We start from the raw sequence: 17,594 nt of genomic DNA on the forward strand, positions 1-17,594 counted from the left end.
CTGGCACAGGCTGACTAAGCTCTGTCATTATCTTGTCACTTCTAAGAGGTCAAAGTAAACCTCAGTTCCAATGTCTTCTAAGTGTTAAATAATGCACCTCTATCTTCATTTTTGTTCCTAATTCTTGACTAATTTTTTCATTTATTTGGAAATCTAAAAATTGATGACCAGAAATTAAATCTATGGTAGTTTTAAAAGATTACCATGATCCATAGCTTTAGAAAAAATAGTTTCATCATAAACTTGGAGTGCATACATGTCAATTATTTAAAACCTAATAACCTAAATATGATATTACTACAACACAAGAGAAAGATGTATACTGTGTTAAACTGAATATTAGTACTTGGGACAGAAAGATGTCAATCACATGTTTTTCTTTGTCTTTATAGACATGTACTTATTTTCTTCATAAAATAACCCAGTCTTTGTCTACATAGACAGCACTACATAGTAGTGCTCTCATTATAAAAGATATGACAATAAAAAAACATTATTTATTGATGTAAGGGAAGTTTTCCAGGGGAAGCCCATCATGAATAGTTACTAAACTAATAATGGCAAAAAAAAAAAAAACACTTTACTATTGCAGTAACGGTAGCAGGGAAATAGACGATATAAATGTAAAGTGAAATGTAAAAGTTGCCATTTTTACAGCATGTACAGTTTTACAATTTTCCAAATGGTATCTTAATAGGAAAGTTATATTTTGAAAATTAAACCTCATCCGTACCTTCTGGGGGGAAAAAAACCCTACTACTATCAATATATAACCACTTTAAAAATGACTGATTCTCTGCCACTTATGATAAAAGTTTAGAAAAGGGAAAAGGCAAAGGATTGATGTGGCCTCATGACTGCAGGAAGACACTGAGCTCCTGACCTTCCATATGTGTATACTTGTCTTTGTCACTTTTAAAGTGGGTTGTGTTTTCCACTGTGGGACTGTACATTTCATTTCCTGGGCACTGAGCAGTAGGCCTCCTCTGAAAGCTGTAGGATAAATCATCTCTGTATCAGACTGTACCACAGACCTCTCCTCTGAGGTGCATCTAAGTCACTTAGCAAGAAACACTTCCTATGTTCTGCTAAAGCCTCCACCTCAGCCAGGAGCATGGTTCCTTTTGTTCCTTCTGAGCACTTAGCCTTGAGAAACACTGATATGAAGGGTCTAAAAAATATAATCAATGTAACTACCCAAACTTTTGTCCAATGTTATAGTCTGGTTAAAGGCTCATTCTCTAGTTCATACAGAAAAGATAGACTCACATTCTGTCATCACAAATGCATTATGGAGGAAAGGGATCAGCCTCATTCAGAGACACAAAGGTAACAGCTCTCACCACTCCACATGAATATATGCTCTCACCTGACAATGCAGGTGGATTTGGTTCAGCAATCTATGAGTTACCACAAAGCACGAGGTCAACTTCATATGATCAGGGAAGGTACCGGATTTCCATCAACCCAGCATAGGTGGCCTAATAACTACAGCCCAGAGATGAAGACAAAGACACAGATAAAGACAAAGAGTTGGAGATATAGGATATATTCTGTGCTTTTATAATTATGTCAAAATTAATTCTACTCTCATGTAAAACTAAAAAGAACCAATTTTTAAAAAGAGAGATAAAGAGAGTGCTATTAGGACAGACTAACCCAAGGAAAGGTTTTGGAGACTGCTCTTTTTATAGAGTTAATGATTATGGTCACGATTCAAGAGCTGCCAGACAGAATTCACATACTGTCCTGTGGGGAAAAAACCAACATTGATCTAATGATAATTATTGAATTTCTACTATGTAGCTGGCAGTGTTTGGAAGATAAAGATAGTTTGATAGATAATTCTATAACATTGATAATATTTATATTCTGGTAGATGGGGAAGGGAGACAAACACTAAAATGATACATAAATAAATATTATAATAGCAAATATGATAGACGCTATAAAAATGGTTATATGATAGAGTATGTAATTAAGATTGAATCAGGATAATTGGACTAAAACCTAAATGACAAGGAAGAAGAAGCACCCAAGTATAATAAGGCCTTCAAGAAGAGAGCACTCAGGCAGAGAGGGCAGAAAACTCCAAAGCTCTCAGAAAGAATAACAAGAAGGTCACTGTGGCCTGAGAACAGGGTGGAGGAAGGTGACACTGGAGAAGTGATAGAGCCAGGTCTCATGGGATCTTGAAGATCATGGCAATGAATTTTGGGGTTAAGTGAAATGGAAAGGCAGTAAAGGATTTTAGGCAGGGAGGTAACATAATTTCATTTGTTTTTAACATGATCTATATGATTTCCATGGTGAAAATGGATTGTAGGAGAACAAGAATGGGAATATGAAAATGAGATAATATGACTTCCTGCCACAGTCAAGGTATACAATGATTCAGTTATCAGCTAGGGAAATAAAACTAACATTTGACAGAATGAGAAAATAATTTTGACATATTTCAAAAGATGTGGGGTGTGTGTGTGTGTGTGTGTGTGTGTGTGTGTGTGTGTGTGTGTGTTTTGGTTTGGGGTTTTTTGTTTTTGTTTTCTGTTTGTATTTCCATCAGCTCCAGAAGTCCCTCATATATTCTTTTCCCCAGAATGCAACTTTAGTACAACCATATCCTGGTTGTCACCTGTTATCTCTTGAAGAAACGTTTTTATAAGGGCTACACTGACAAACTCACCTACGGATAGTCTTTGTATTAATGCATTTTCTTTTACTATAACAAAATACCTAAAGCTGGGTTATTTTATAAAGAAAAGAGGTTTAGCTCACAGTTGTGGAGGCTTAAGGGATGGTGCTGGCATCAGTGTAGCTCTGGGGAAGCCTTCATGGTAGATGGAAAGCATTCAGGAAGGAGCGATCATAAAGCAAGAGAAGAAGCCAGGGAAAGGGGAGTAACTAGTCTTTTTCCTTTTATAACAAACTTCTCACTGTCCCACAAGACCTATGTTAATCGTTTCCAAGGGCAATGACTCCAGTGACCTTCCTCTATGCCCCACCTCTGAAAGGTCCCACCACCTTTCAACATCAACACTCTAGGAATCAAGATTCCACCATCCTCAGCTTGTTTTGTTCCAGTTGAGAAGGCATTCCTGATGCAAGACTCCATGTCTAACTGCACGGCAGAGGCTTGGAATCATCGTTTTATCTTTGGGAAAAACATTTTCCTCTAGTATAAAATAGGATATGGTTACACATCATGAAGACCCTCTATGGGTGCTGCTGAGAGCTGCTTCCACAAGCCTTAGAAACAATACATTTCTCTCGTCACAATGAAATGCACTGCTTCAAATAGATAAAGTAATCAGAAGCAGCTGGAATAAATCAAAGACCCTGACAACTCAGAAACGAGATATATATTATCCTGTGGGAGAAAAGTACTTTTAAATTGTTTAAATGTGCTTGTCTAACATGTCACTAAAAGCTGTAATCTTCCATTTCCATTAACGATTCCACCAATTTTCCCCTAATGTTTTAAATTAACTGTCTTCTCTCAAACATGATGCTGATCAACATTCGAAGAAAATGGTCCCTGTATTTTTTCTTATTAATTCTAGATTTAGAAAGCTAAAACATGCAGCGCAGTTTTACAAAAGTTTATTAACGCTAAAGGTTGGCATGTTTCCTATCATTTGAAACTTCCACGCACTGCCCCAATATAAATATGCCTGTTCTTTTATAAATTCTATGATCCCCGTGATAGTGCAATTACAACTATGCCAAACATGAGAAATTTACATTATTTTTATAAAGATGAATTGTGTTTATAAAACTGTACAGCTGACCCTGTTTTTTAACCGATCTCATCCTTATATCTTTATTCTTCCTGAACCTTTTCTTTCCGATAATGACTTTCCTGGGAAAAATGAAAAAACAAAGGGAGAACCTGACAACATTTCTTGCACCCCATATTGAAGGTAATAAATGTACCTCTATTAAAAGGAGTGATCACACCATTCCCAATTAGTTGTTGTAGCACATCTGTCTAATGGGTCAAGGAAATGTAGTATTGACAGACCAGGAAAAAAATTAATTTTTTCATCAATCTACTCATCAACCACTAACTGTCAAATTGGGAAAGATTTCAGACATACTCTAAAAGACCTACAGTGGCTATTTTGTTTGGGTTTTTGGTTTTTACTTAAGAGTGTTTATTGATTCCTTTTAGTTTAACAGATTTTCTTTGTCCACTTTCCATTGCTATAGCAAAATGCTTAAGACTTGATAATTTCTAATGAATAGAAGTTTATTTAGCTCATAGTTTTGAAGGTCAGAAAGTCTAAGAGCATGGTGATGGCATTTGGTGAGGACCTTCTTAGTCCATCACAACCTGGCAGAGGGCACCAAATGGCAACACAGACCAACAGAACGAATATGCAAAGTAAGATCTCTCTCACCCCCCACCCTGCCCATTCTCCATTTTTTTTTTCATAACTGGGAATTGAACCCAGGATCTCACATGTGCCAGGTAAACACTCTACCACTGAGCCACATCCCCAGCCTTTCTCTTTCTATTCTTACAAAGCCACTAATGCCATAATGGGGTCCTCACCCTCATGACCTCATTTCATGATCCAAATACCTCTTAAGGGTCCCATTACCTTTCAACACTGTTACCTTGGGAATCAAATTTCAATCTGCATTTCAGAAGGGACCAACCATATTTAGACAGGAAGCTCAAAATTATGAAGGAAAAATTAGAATAATGTTGTAATTATTATATTAGATTGTGGTGATATTAGATAGGAGAAGTTTTCATATTTTTAAATTAAGGGAGCACTGCAATTGTGCCTGATTTGAGTGTGGGAGGGGCAGAGATTTCAAAAAAGAGATGATGTTTGAACTTGGAATTGAATAATGAACAAAGGTCTGGTAAGGCTCAGTACCTTTCTTTCAGGATTCATTTAAGGCAAAAGTAATGGACATGTACAAGATGTTCAGGAAAACAGTAAACAAATAACTTACCTTCCACAATATCCTCTTTTTAAAAATGTAGATGAAGAGTTAGGAGAAAGAATCCTGGATTCAGATCGTGAGTATCTGATACCAAAAATCATAGGCTCTAATCTATCATACATAACAAGAAATGATTAAAAATTCTTAAACAAGAGCATCATAATCAATTGTAATCATTAGGAAGATAAAATAATCTTCTATCACACCAAGTATAATGCTTCATAGAGTATAGATCCAAAGTCTTCTGGCATCCAAAGTCGCTGCTGCAATACCCAATGGTATACTGATTCTCAAGCCGTTAACCTAGTTGATCTTTTTGGTACCTAAATGATCTTTTTTCATCTTGGTGCTCTAAAAAGATGTATGTCTTAACGCCTTTTTATTCACTATGGTAGACTCAGTATTTTATTTTTTTAGTGTCCTATGTTATTTGTTTGATAATTTCTTAACCAACAGGAGATTCTCATGAATAGAGTTCCACATCTCCAAGAAGTATTTCTCCCTTGCTGTCCCTGACTTACTCCATCACTATCTATAGTCAATCCATTGAAATCAACATGGTGGTGAATCTTGGAGTGCAGCCATGGGCCAATAATGATTTTTGCAGCCAAAGATTTTCATAACTGGGAATTGAACCCAAGGTCTCACATGTGCCAGGCAAACACTCTACCAAATAGTCAGAGTCAACCAAATAGTCGAAATATTGCAAAATATATGAAGATAATATATTCCTACCACTGACTGTACAAATGAAGAAGTAGCTAATCCAAGCATCTGCTGAAAGCAAATATCCCTAAAGCAGCACTCACACCTAAATATACCCAGGGTTCCTCCAGTGCAGGGGTTGATTAAGTAGGCTATGGGCCAAATCCAGAACATTGTTTATTTTATAAATAAGGTTTTGTTAGAATGCAGTTATGCCTCTTCGTTTATGTATTGCCTATGGCTACTTTCATGCTACAACAGCAAAGTTGTATATGGACCATGTAATCTGCAAAGCTGAAAATAGTTATCCTCTAGCCCTCCAGAGAACAGTTTTCTGACTCTTCTCTAGTTTAAAGCTCATTGTAATTTAATTACAGGTAACTTTACAAAATATACAGACTTGAAAATACACATTTTCAGTTGAAACTTCTAAAAATTACACTGATAATGATAAAAATGATAAAGAAGAAAGATTTGTAGAGAAAACCACCACACCCCCAAGTTCTCAATTAGTTGTTGTAGCACATTTGTCTATCATAAGATTAGTAATGTCCATTTTTTTTCAATTTATTGTGTGCATAATGGATGCCAAGGACTAAAAGGCAAAATGTCTTTGTACTAGGTTTATAAAGATGAAAGCTTTGATCTTACCTTCCGTGAGCCTAGAGCCCTGAAGGAATGCAGGAAAACATGTAGACAAATCATATGATGTAATGTGGCATATCTCTAAAGGGAGTGTAAACAGCACTGAAAGAGCACACATGAATCATTTATAGACTGAGATCAAAATATGTCAAATTAAATATATGCATTTATTCACTGCTACCTCACAAAATGCCACTAAAATTTTAGTAGCGTTATATAAAATCGCACATGTATATATACTTATAAGTACACAAATATACCAATATTTAGAAATATACATGCACAGAGATAGATATATAGATATGGCAAGCCATAGACTCTGAGGAAATATTCAAAATGTGCATGTCTTACAAAGAACATAAAGAAATTATATAAAGAATCTTCACAACTCAATAATAAGAAAAGAATAAATAATTAAAAATAGGCAAAATATTTGAGCAAAAAATTCACAAATTAAATATATGAATGGCAATAGTACATGAAAAGATGCTCAATATCATTAAGCAGGACAATCATAAAGCCACAATAAAATACTACTACATGCCCACAAAAGTAGCTAATAGTAAAAACATTGACATTACCAAGTATAAGGATATTAACCAACTAGAATGCTCACATATTATTGATGCTATGTGTGATGGTTAATTTTATGTGTCAACTTGAATGATCCATGAGGTACTCAGATATTTGGTCAAATATTATACTGGGCATGTCTGTGAGAGTGTTTTTTGATGAGATTAACATTTGTTTGGTAGACTCAGTAAAGCAGATTGCTCTCCCTAATGTGGTTGGGTTCCATCCAATTCATTGAAAGTCTGAACAAAAAGGCTGAATTTCCCCCAAATACAAAAGAATCTTTTGACTGACTGCTTTGAGCAAGAAAATCAGTCTTTTCCTGCTTTTAGATCCTATCTGAAATTTCAGCTCTTTGTGGACCATGAACTTGCTATCTTCCATACATGAACTTTTCACACTGGAACCATTAGGTCTCCTGGTCTCCAGCTTCCCTACTGATAAATTTAGAACTTTTCAGTCTCCATGATTGTGTGTACCCAATTCCTTAAAGTTAATCTCTTTCTTATATTGGTTCTGTTCTCTGGAGAACTAGGAGAACCAGAGAACCCATACTAATGAATATGCATATTTTGGGTACCAAGTGTAATTTTAGAGGAACATAATTTTAAGGATAGTTATCTTTTGTTCTGGGGTTTTTGTTATACATTAATGACTGTATTTCCAGTAGGAAAGAGAGCATTGATAGTCTATGATGTGATTTGGCAATAGAGATATGCAAAATATTAACATTTTATGTTCCTAATCAACCACTTATAAGAAGCAAGATGCTAGGTGATGCATGATACCTTTGGCCAGTTTTGGAAGATTAATGAATATGTGGTAACTAATGAGATTGGCTGGCTATTCCAAATGTCACTGCCAAAAAAATGGGAAAGGAAAAGGATGAGATCAGAAAATAAAATTCCCAGCTCAAATACCACATAAATTATTTGAAAGCATCTATATGGACTCTTAAGAGAAAATTTATCTCCTATCATGGCAGGGCTAAGATTGCTGAAAATCAACCTAGAATGTCTTTCTGAGACTGGCTGAATCTAAATGCAAGTTGAACTTCCAGCCTCATCAGGTGTCTACTCAAAGTGAGGACACTGAATAGCAAGGAGAGGTATCATTAAAGCAGGAATGGATTTGCATTAAAACACCCTAATAAAGTCAGGAAAATCAGCCCCCTAAATTCTGATGAACCATCATTGCTAGTGAAAGGGACATTCCATCTCTAATGTGAGCGACCTATCTATCTCTAGTGGCAGCAACCCCCTTACCTGCACTACCTTTCTAACCTTGTCTGAGAGGATTAACCCTGTGGTGTCCGAGGATAACAAATGAGACTGTGCTGAATCTTCCAAAGTCTCACTCACCATCTCTTTCTGTTTCTAGACATATAACTGGACTTGGGTCCCAGTAGGAGCCTAAAAGTGAAGTAGAGTGTGTGACCAATGAGGTGGTATGCTGTTCTCCAGAAGAACTACTTGCAATTTCTAATTAACACAGATAGAAATTGGAGATATGTATGGAAATGAATAGTAAGGGTATAGGATAATGGTGGAAGGAACATAAAGTTGGATCATACTTGCTTGCCTGTTATACTTTGAGTCTGGAATGTTCCCCAAAGGTTTGTATTCAAGGCTTTTTCTCTTGCTGGTGACACATAGTCATGTATAACTAATTAGAACAAATTTGGGAGGTGGTGGAAACTTTAGGAGTTGGACTATAGTTGGAGAAAGTAGTTCACTGGGGATGTGTCTTTGAAGAATATAAATTGTCCATGATCCCTTTGCCCAGCCCCTCTCTTTTTCCTGGCTGCCAAGGGGTGAGCAGGTTTGCTGTACTATGTACTCCCCATCATATTATTCTGCCTCACCACAAGCCCAGAAAAATGTGTGGTATGCCACCCATGAAGCTACTAGAGTGGTCTTTTACTTGGTGCTGAGCCATGGAGGACTTAGGTCTCCCCTTGGGAATGACCCCAGTATTCTTGTGTGTAGATTGCCCAAGGCATGAAATCTTTGCCCCCGCTCTTCTAGTGGGACAGTTCTAGTAACTCCAGAATTGGAGATAACCCAATGGGCCTGGACAGCCCACCTCCTACCTTATTTGGCAAGAGAACATTCTATAGAAAACCTTCAATGGTTCCCCCATATAAATAAACCAAATGCAGGCTCTCGCTTTCTCTTCCCAGTGTGGAAGCTTGACCCCTAAGGTTGAAGAGCCCTCCCATTCCAGCTTTCTAAAATTACTTTCTGAGTAGTGTGGGTTTTTTTCTCCACCTCTTTTCTTAGCTTTATTTCTCAGCCAGCTCACTCTATGCAGAGGAAACCCAAATTCCACCGCCCGTGCAGGATTTGAGCAAGAGAAATGTAACTGTTATGGTTTAGATATGAAGTGTCCCCCAAAGACTCATGCATGGAAGGCTTATTGCCCAATGAAGCTGTGCTCAGAGGTAGGGATTTTGGAAAGTGATTGGATCATGAGAGTTCTGATTGATAGTCCACCAGTTATGAATGGACTACTGTGAGGTGGTAGAAATTGTAGGCAGGTGGGGCATGGTTGGAGGAAACATGCTACTGGAAACATGTCCTTGGGGATGTTATCTTTTCTCTCTCCTTCTCTCTCTATTTCTACCATCTTTCCTCTGCCATGCCCTTATACCATGATGTTCTGATTCACCTTAGACCCAAAACAATGGAGCCAGCTGAAATTGTAAGCCAAAATAAACCTCTCCTCCTTGAAGTTTCTCTTTTCTGGTATTTTGGTCACAGCAACAAAAAAAGCTGACTAACACAGGGGTCAGACAACTATGGATTTAAACCTTTGAAACTGGGAACCAAAATAAGTGTTTCCTCCTTTAGGATGATTTTCTCAGGTATTTTTTTTTTCACAGTGATGGAAAGTTGAATAACACAATGTCAAAGGGTGGTAAATACATCCAACAAAAACTCAGAGGCTTTTTGTTTCAGTGATATCTCTGTGGATGCAGCGGTGTGGAACATGTCAAGATGTCCCTTCCAAAGTAAAGGACAAACAGTTGAATTTAGTCCATCATATAACCAAAAACTAAGGCACAATTCCTTGAGGGTTTTTTTTTTGTGTGTGTGTGTGTGTGCAACTCTACATCATATACTATACAGAGAAATGAAAAGGTGTACTTCATTTGTATACAATGAAACAAAATGCATTCTGCTGTCATGTATAACTAATTAGAACAAATTTTAAAGTTTTTAAAAAATATAGAATTAAGACTTTTCCCCAGCCAGTTCCAATTCCTCAGGACTCTATCAACAGAAAAAGCAGAGAGTTAGTGTGCTGAATGAAACGGATGACCTTGACTGCCAAGAGGATTTTGGTTTGCTATTCCAAAATGAAAGAAGGGAAGAGAGGATCTGAAATCAAGGAGCTCCACGGAGGTGTTATTATGCTCTGTGTTAAGTTCAGTGGAAAAGTACTACTACTTAATCCAAGCAGTACTACAGCCCAGATCATTCAGGAATAACTATTTGGATTGCACCATCTGATAAAGTTGAAGTTTCTCTTTTTAGGTATTTTGGTCACAGCAACAAAAAGCTGACTAACACAGGGGTCAGGCAACTATGGTATTTCACTCCAAAAGTCAGCAGATTTAAGATTCAAGAGAAGCTGATCTTTTAGTCATTGTCCAAATATAGAAAAATATCTTAGGTCTCTGCTCAGCCAGCTGAGGTGACTACTGAAGGTAAAAGGAATACAGAAAGCCTAGTAGAATAAAGGAGTTATAAACACCAGCTCCAAGAAGGAAGACTTCTATTGTCAGGAGTATTTCTTCCTTTTGTTATGAATATATTTATGCCTATGTATAGGTATGTTTATGTGTATAAAATACCTTTGTTTCCTTCCCTCCCTTATTCCTTTATCATGTAACATGAGATATATTAACTTTATATCATATTTAAGTATTGCTAATTTAACATTATAGTATTTAATTTATAGGATAGCAAGGAAAAGAGTAAATATCAGCCAGGATTTTACCTCTTCTTCTGGGCAGAGTGTTAGTGCATTTCTAGTTGTAGATAGGATAGTTGAAGCATGCTAGAAGGAATTATAAATTTATTACTGTCTTTATTTAGAGATTATGTATGGTTTAAAGAAACACATGGGTGCCAAGTTAACAGAGTTAGACTTGTGATAATGTTATATGTCAGCTTGCATGGGCCATAAGGTACCTAGATATTGGGTCAAACACAATTCTGAGTGTGTCTGTGTGTTGGACATTAGCATTTGAATTGGCAGACTGAGTAAAGCAGGCTGTTCTTCCAATGCCTACCCAATCTGTTGAAGGCCTGAAGAGAATAAAAGACTAACCCTCCCAAGAGTAAGGGAGAACTCCTCCAGTCTGAATGCTTTGAGCAGAGACTTGCTGACTACAGATCTTGGGACATGCTTAATGATTTGAAGACCTATTTCCTCAACTACAAAAACAAATAAGAAATGTATACGCCAGAACTCTGAAAACATTTAGAATTTTCTTTTGACTGTGGTTTACTACATTTCATTTTAATGTATCTTGGTGTGGGCTTTCCCTTAACTATCTTATTGGTCATTCTTGATGTAATTTCGTTCTGAAGTACTGGTAGAGTTTAGATGTAGTTTGTGCCCTACGAATTTCATACTGAAATTTTGTCCCCATTATAAAAATGTTTTCAGATCGAAAGAGGACAGTAGTTACACAGAAACAAGTAGGATTTTTACCTGTTCTCAGAGGTAAAATAAATAAATAAGTAGTGATAACTATTAATAAAATAAATAGTGGTAACTGTTGGGGGAGCAAAGAAATCATGCTCCAAGTTTCATGCAGCAAGACCTAGACACCTCTGTTAAAGATGCTGGAAATGTTCTCAGAAATAGAATAGAAAAGGTTAAACAATTATTAAATGCATTTCATGTGTCAGATACATGGTTTATCCAACAATCCCTGGTATCATCAAAAATAATCATAGGTAAAATATTATTTCTATTTATATTTGTGGCATGTGTATCTGAGGCATATATTAAAATTACCTAGCATCAATATTTCTAAGAAAAGTTATCACCTTAATTTTGGCCCCAACAGGGCAACAAGAATGTATGAATTATCAAAGCTGTGGATAAACTTATTTGATCTCCTACTACCTACAAACTAAAATGGTAAGCTCTATGTGGAGTACAAATGCTCTTTGATTTATAATGGTATTTACAACTCATCATAAGTTGAAAAATATCATAAGGTAAAAATGCATTTAGTATACCTAGCCTACCAAACATCATAACTTAACAACACAGTTCACTGTAGAGTATTGGTTATTAACCCTTATGATTGAGTGCTGACTGGGAGGTGTGGTTTGTTGCTGCTGCCCACCTTGCAAAAGAGTATCATAACCCAGCAAAAGATCAAAATTCCAACTTGAAAAATCAAAAGTTGAACCATCCTCAGTTTAGGACTATCTTTATATTAAAAGTTCTAGAAGACCACTGGAAAGCCAAAATATGCGTTCTCAAAATATGAAAGATTTTTGAGCTGAAAACAATTAAGATAAAGCAGATAGAGAAAAGCTCTCTACCTTCTCTCTATTTGCCTAAAAGCAAGATGTAGATTTACAAAAATGAAAGATATTCTACCTACCCACCCCACTTCTACCAGGGCAAACACAGGTTAAAACTAAAGGAGTTTTAGACCCTTATTGGCCTAGAGATGATAGTAGAGGAAATCTATATTAACAACTTTAATAACTCTCCTTTATCTGCCAGTTATTTTACTTCCCCCAAATTGCTTCCTGTGAAGACTCAAAGTGTTTTTCCTTTGTCTTTTCACTTCTCTAAAAATTTGCTGTTTTTAGGTACAGATGCTATTTTAAACCAGAAATCAAAGCCAGTTCTTTGAGGACAGCTCATTCTTTGGATGTCTCCCATGTATCTGTGAACTATATGTTAATAAATGTCTGTACATTTTTCTCTTGTTAAACTGTTCTTTGTAACGAGGATCTATTCCAACTAAGAACCCATGAGGATCATCATTTTTTCCCCTACAACTACATCCATGTTCAAAGAAATTATTATTTTTTGTTCTGTTTTCAGTAGTATTTTTTAATTTTTTAATTTGTTCTAATTAGTCATGCATGACAGCAGAATGTGTTTTGATTCATTGTACACAAATGGAGCACAACTCTTCATTTCTCCAGCTGTACACAACGTAGAATCCCACCATATGAACGGTCACACATGTACCTAAGGTAATGATGTTCATCTCATTCCACCAAATTTCCTATGCCCATTTCCCCTCTCAAAGAACTTATTATTCTGTTGGGAATGCAAGGAATATTGATGCAAATCATTTTAACAGATAGGTCTTAAGAATTAAGTAACATAAAAGATTCAGATTCTTCAGAGAAGAGAAAAATATTTTTTTTTCTGGAAATAGTTCAAAATATTTTGGAAAAATTCTCTTATTAATATTTTTGTTCAAACAGAGAAACTGTACTTATGGAAATAATATCGCTTATTTTCCTTTGGTGCATTAACCTTTAGATCATTTAGGGTTAACAACCAATACTCTATAGTAAACTGTGTTGCTAAGTTGGTACCATTTCCAAAATGGTACCGCATGGACTCAAAAATACTTTTTCATTATGATGTTGTTGTAATTAGGAAAAGTATTATTTCAGTAAAGAAAATAACTTTTTAAGCCTAGAAAAATGATAGTTTTAGCATTCTGAGGCGCTCTGAAATGGGTAAGAAAATGCCTGAAATAACCAATAAATGCTGAATTTTGAACTTTAAATACATTGTTCTCTTACCCATAGCAGCTGTGTAAGTCTTTAAAATGAATGTCATTTTCTTTTTACCTTTTTAATTCTGGAAACACCAATTATAAAAAAAGTAGAGAGAACAGTATAATGAACCTTCCTGCCCTCATCTCCCAGCTTCAATAATTACCAACCCATGACCAATCTTGTTTCCTCTACATTTACCAACTTCCTCCCACCTTGATTACTTTGAAGCAAATTCCAGATATTATATAATTTCATCTGTAAATGTTTTCATCTGATCTCCCAAAGACACACAACCACAAAACCTTTATGATATTTCCCAAATTAAAAATAATTCCTAACATTATCTAACATTGTCAGTGTTCACAGGCCCTCGATTGCCTTCATAGAGTTTTTCCTTGATTTTTTTAATTTACTGTTTATTTTAATTGCAATCAAAATAAGGTACACACATGCTAATCTGTTAATATATCACTTAAACTCTATAAATCCCCTCACCATTTTGCCTTTTCCTTGCAATTTGTGAAAGCAACCAGGTTGTTTTTGTTAGAGAGTATATTGTCAGCTTTACATTACTATAATAAAATACCTGAGGCAGAGGAATGGTTATTTTGGCTCATTATTCTGGAGTTTTCTGTCCAAGATCAGATGGCCTTGTTTCTTTGAGAAAGGCATCTCATGTTGGGAGTACATGACAGAGCAAACCACTCACTTCATGAGCTAGAAAACAAAGAGAAACTAGAGGAGGAAGAGACTGGATCATACAGTTAGCTCTCTTTGAGGGTATCCCCCCCAGCACTTAAGGACCTCCCATTAGTTCCCACCTCATAAAGGTTCCACTACCCTCCTATAGCACCACCCTTGGGACAAGCCTTTAAATATACAGTCCTTTGGAAAGCGTATTCAACCCACAGCATGGAGCTTCTCATGGTTTGTATTTTTTTTTAAATGTAGCTGTATGATAGTATTTAACATGTTTCTTTATACCCTCTATTTCTTGCAAATTGATAGTGAGAAATGGATGAGGAATCAAATTCAGATTCAATGTGGGGATCAAAACAATTTTTTATGTGGTAGCATGTTCTTCCATCAGGATGCAGATAATATTTGATTGTCTTTCTGATGCTTGCAGCAGTTGAAGACCATTTCCTAAATCAATTAATGTCTTAGTAGTTGCAAAATTGTGATATTCTCTTATTTACTGGCTGAGATATTTCTATGAAGAGAAACTTCTCCCACCAACCTCTTGATTACCCTCAGGTACAGGGATGGCAGGACTGTTTCAAACTCTATCTTAAAGAGAGCTGCTTTTACCAATGCTCTGTTTATCCTAGATTAAAAGATCTACAAAAGAGGAAACAGCCAGAACGGCAGATTTCTAGGTCTTCAGATCATCTCAGTTGGGTTCAGACGCAAGCTATAACCTGAGGCTTGTGAGGAATTTAAAATCTTCTGAATGCTGCCAGAGGCTCCCTCGAAATCTCTTTTCCCAGGATTCCTATTCTTGCTTTCCAGCCTCATTAACCTGTTATTTAAATTCACTACTGTTTGTAGTTTGTCTTTTCAGAGGAACCAATCAAAGCCAGAGTCTATGTGAATTAGGCTGTCATTTCCAACTGACTTTCTCTTTCCTCTGTACACCTGAACGATACTTTACCATGAAACAACCCACAGGAAACAGTGCATGTTTCTTTCTATCTTTAAGCCTCTTTCCCTTTTGCAGCTTCAGGACCAGCCCAGAGGGAGAATCTGCAGTTTCTGTAATTGGTTGTTGACAGGAAAGCTCTTTCTTCCAGCGAGGTAACACTTCTTGGTGTGATAAACCCATGCACAGCAGTCCTTACATTGGCTTTGAAAATTGAGTTTCTGCTTTGGTCTAAGAGGAAAATTAGAAAGGAACGCTGCTCAGGAAAACAAAACAACAACAAAAAAACAAACAAACATTAGTTTCTTATTTTTAGAAATAAGAAACCATTGAACATGTGACCAAAGCAAAAATCTATTAAGAACAAAATTTGTTTTCAAAATTGATAATAATTTTTACTTTCCAATTTCTAGGCATTCACACCTGACTTTTGGGAAGTTGGGCTGTTTCTTGTGCACAGAGGAAATTTTCTAAGACAATAGCTCACCATTTTGTGGGATCCACGTTTACCTCCTATGGTAGGTACACATATTTCCCAGAGATAGGCATGCAAAGTGACACTAGAAGTGAAAAGTTCTGGAACCAATGAAGCAATTTTCAAAATTCTAAACATTTACCTTGCTTATTTAAACTTTTAAAAATGTCTAGATTTCTAGATTATCTTTTTGAAATATAATTTATATACCACAGAAAAGAAACTCTGTATTCTTTAAAAATATAATCCCTATCTATCCATTTGCCTCAGTCTTAAGCAACCACTAATCTACTTTTTGTTTCTTGATTTGCCTGTTCAGGGAATTTTATATAAATAGAATTCTATAGCATGTTGCTTTTTGTTTCTGGCTTTTTTCACTTCACATGTTTTCAAGGATCATCCATGTTGTGGCATGTATCAGCATTTCATTCCTTTTGATGATTGAATATCATTCCATTATATAGATCAATCATTTTTTGTTTAACCATTTATCACTTGAAGAACATTTGGGTTACTTCCACCTTTTATCTATTTGTGGCTTTTGGTTTTGTTTTTGGTAATGGGGATTGATCCCAGGGGCACTTGACCATGGAGCCACATCCTCAGTCTCTTTTATGTTTTTATTTTGAGACAGAGCCTTGCTAAGTCACTGAGGCTGGTCTTGAACTTGTGATCCTCCTGCCTCAGCCTCCTAAGTTGCTAGAACTATAGGCAAACACTTTCTCTATTGAGTAGTTCTTCTGTAAATATTCTTATACAAGGTTTTGTGTGTTCTTGTGTTTTTATTTTCTTGGTTACATACATGGAAATGGAACTGCTGGGTAATATAATAACTGTTTTGACCTATTGAAGAACTTTCAGATCATTTTCCAAAGTGATCACACCATTTACCACTAGCAGTATATGTGGGTTCAGATTGAACTGATTATTTCCTCACTTTTTTATTCTAACCATCTGGTGGATACGAATTGCTATCTCACTTTGGTACACATTGAGTATCCCTTATCCGAAATACTTTGAGACCAGAAGAATTTTAGATTTAGGATTTCTTTGGATTTTGCAATATTTACATGTACATAATGAGATGTTTTAGGACTAGATTCCAAGTTTAAACACAAAATTTATTAATGTTTCATGTATACCTTACACATACAGCCACGGAGGTAATTACATATAACACTATTTAAAAGTTTGTGCACAAAACATTTTGCAGACACAGACCCACAAGAAGACCAAGGTGCCACACTATCTCAGCCACCGTGTGGATGCTCTGTGGCTATGTGGCATCACCAGCTTTCCTGACTCTGAATTCTTCTGCTATTAGAGAGTAATTGTTTTCTATTCACACATAAGTAATTAACAGTGAAAATGGGCCATATCATTAATACAATCTTAAAACACTGTATTTGGGGTAATGAAGCAGCACAGACGCAGTCTCAGCAGAATGCCTAGATCAGCTGTTTCACAGAAGCAGCTTTCATTCTCTTCCTGCCATGCTGGGTGTGGATGAACGTGTTTCTATGCACTGTATTTGATTTTAGACGAGAAAAAAACATCAGAAACAATTGAGGGACCAGCAAGTGGGTCACTTAGGGAGAGGAAGCATATTGCTGGGTGGCCTTCTAGAGTTTTCCCCAGAGTCTTCTGCTTCGTTAACAGCCATTGTCTTAGATTTTATAAACTGACGTGATTTCTTGTTTTCCTGTGATGCTCTATTTCTTCAACAAAACCCATCACACGTTTTCACCACATCATCTCTAGTCACTTTCTCTGCAGGGTTAACACCATCTTCATCTCACTATTGTCATGA

This window comes from Ictidomys tridecemlineatus, chromosome 8 (genome assembly GCF_052094955.1).
Source record: "Ictidomys tridecemlineatus isolate mIctTri1 chromosome 8, mIctTri1.hap1, whole genome shotgun sequence".
NCBI lineage: Eukaryota > Metazoa > Chordata > Mammalia > Rodentia > Sciuridae > Ictidomys > Ictidomys tridecemlineatus.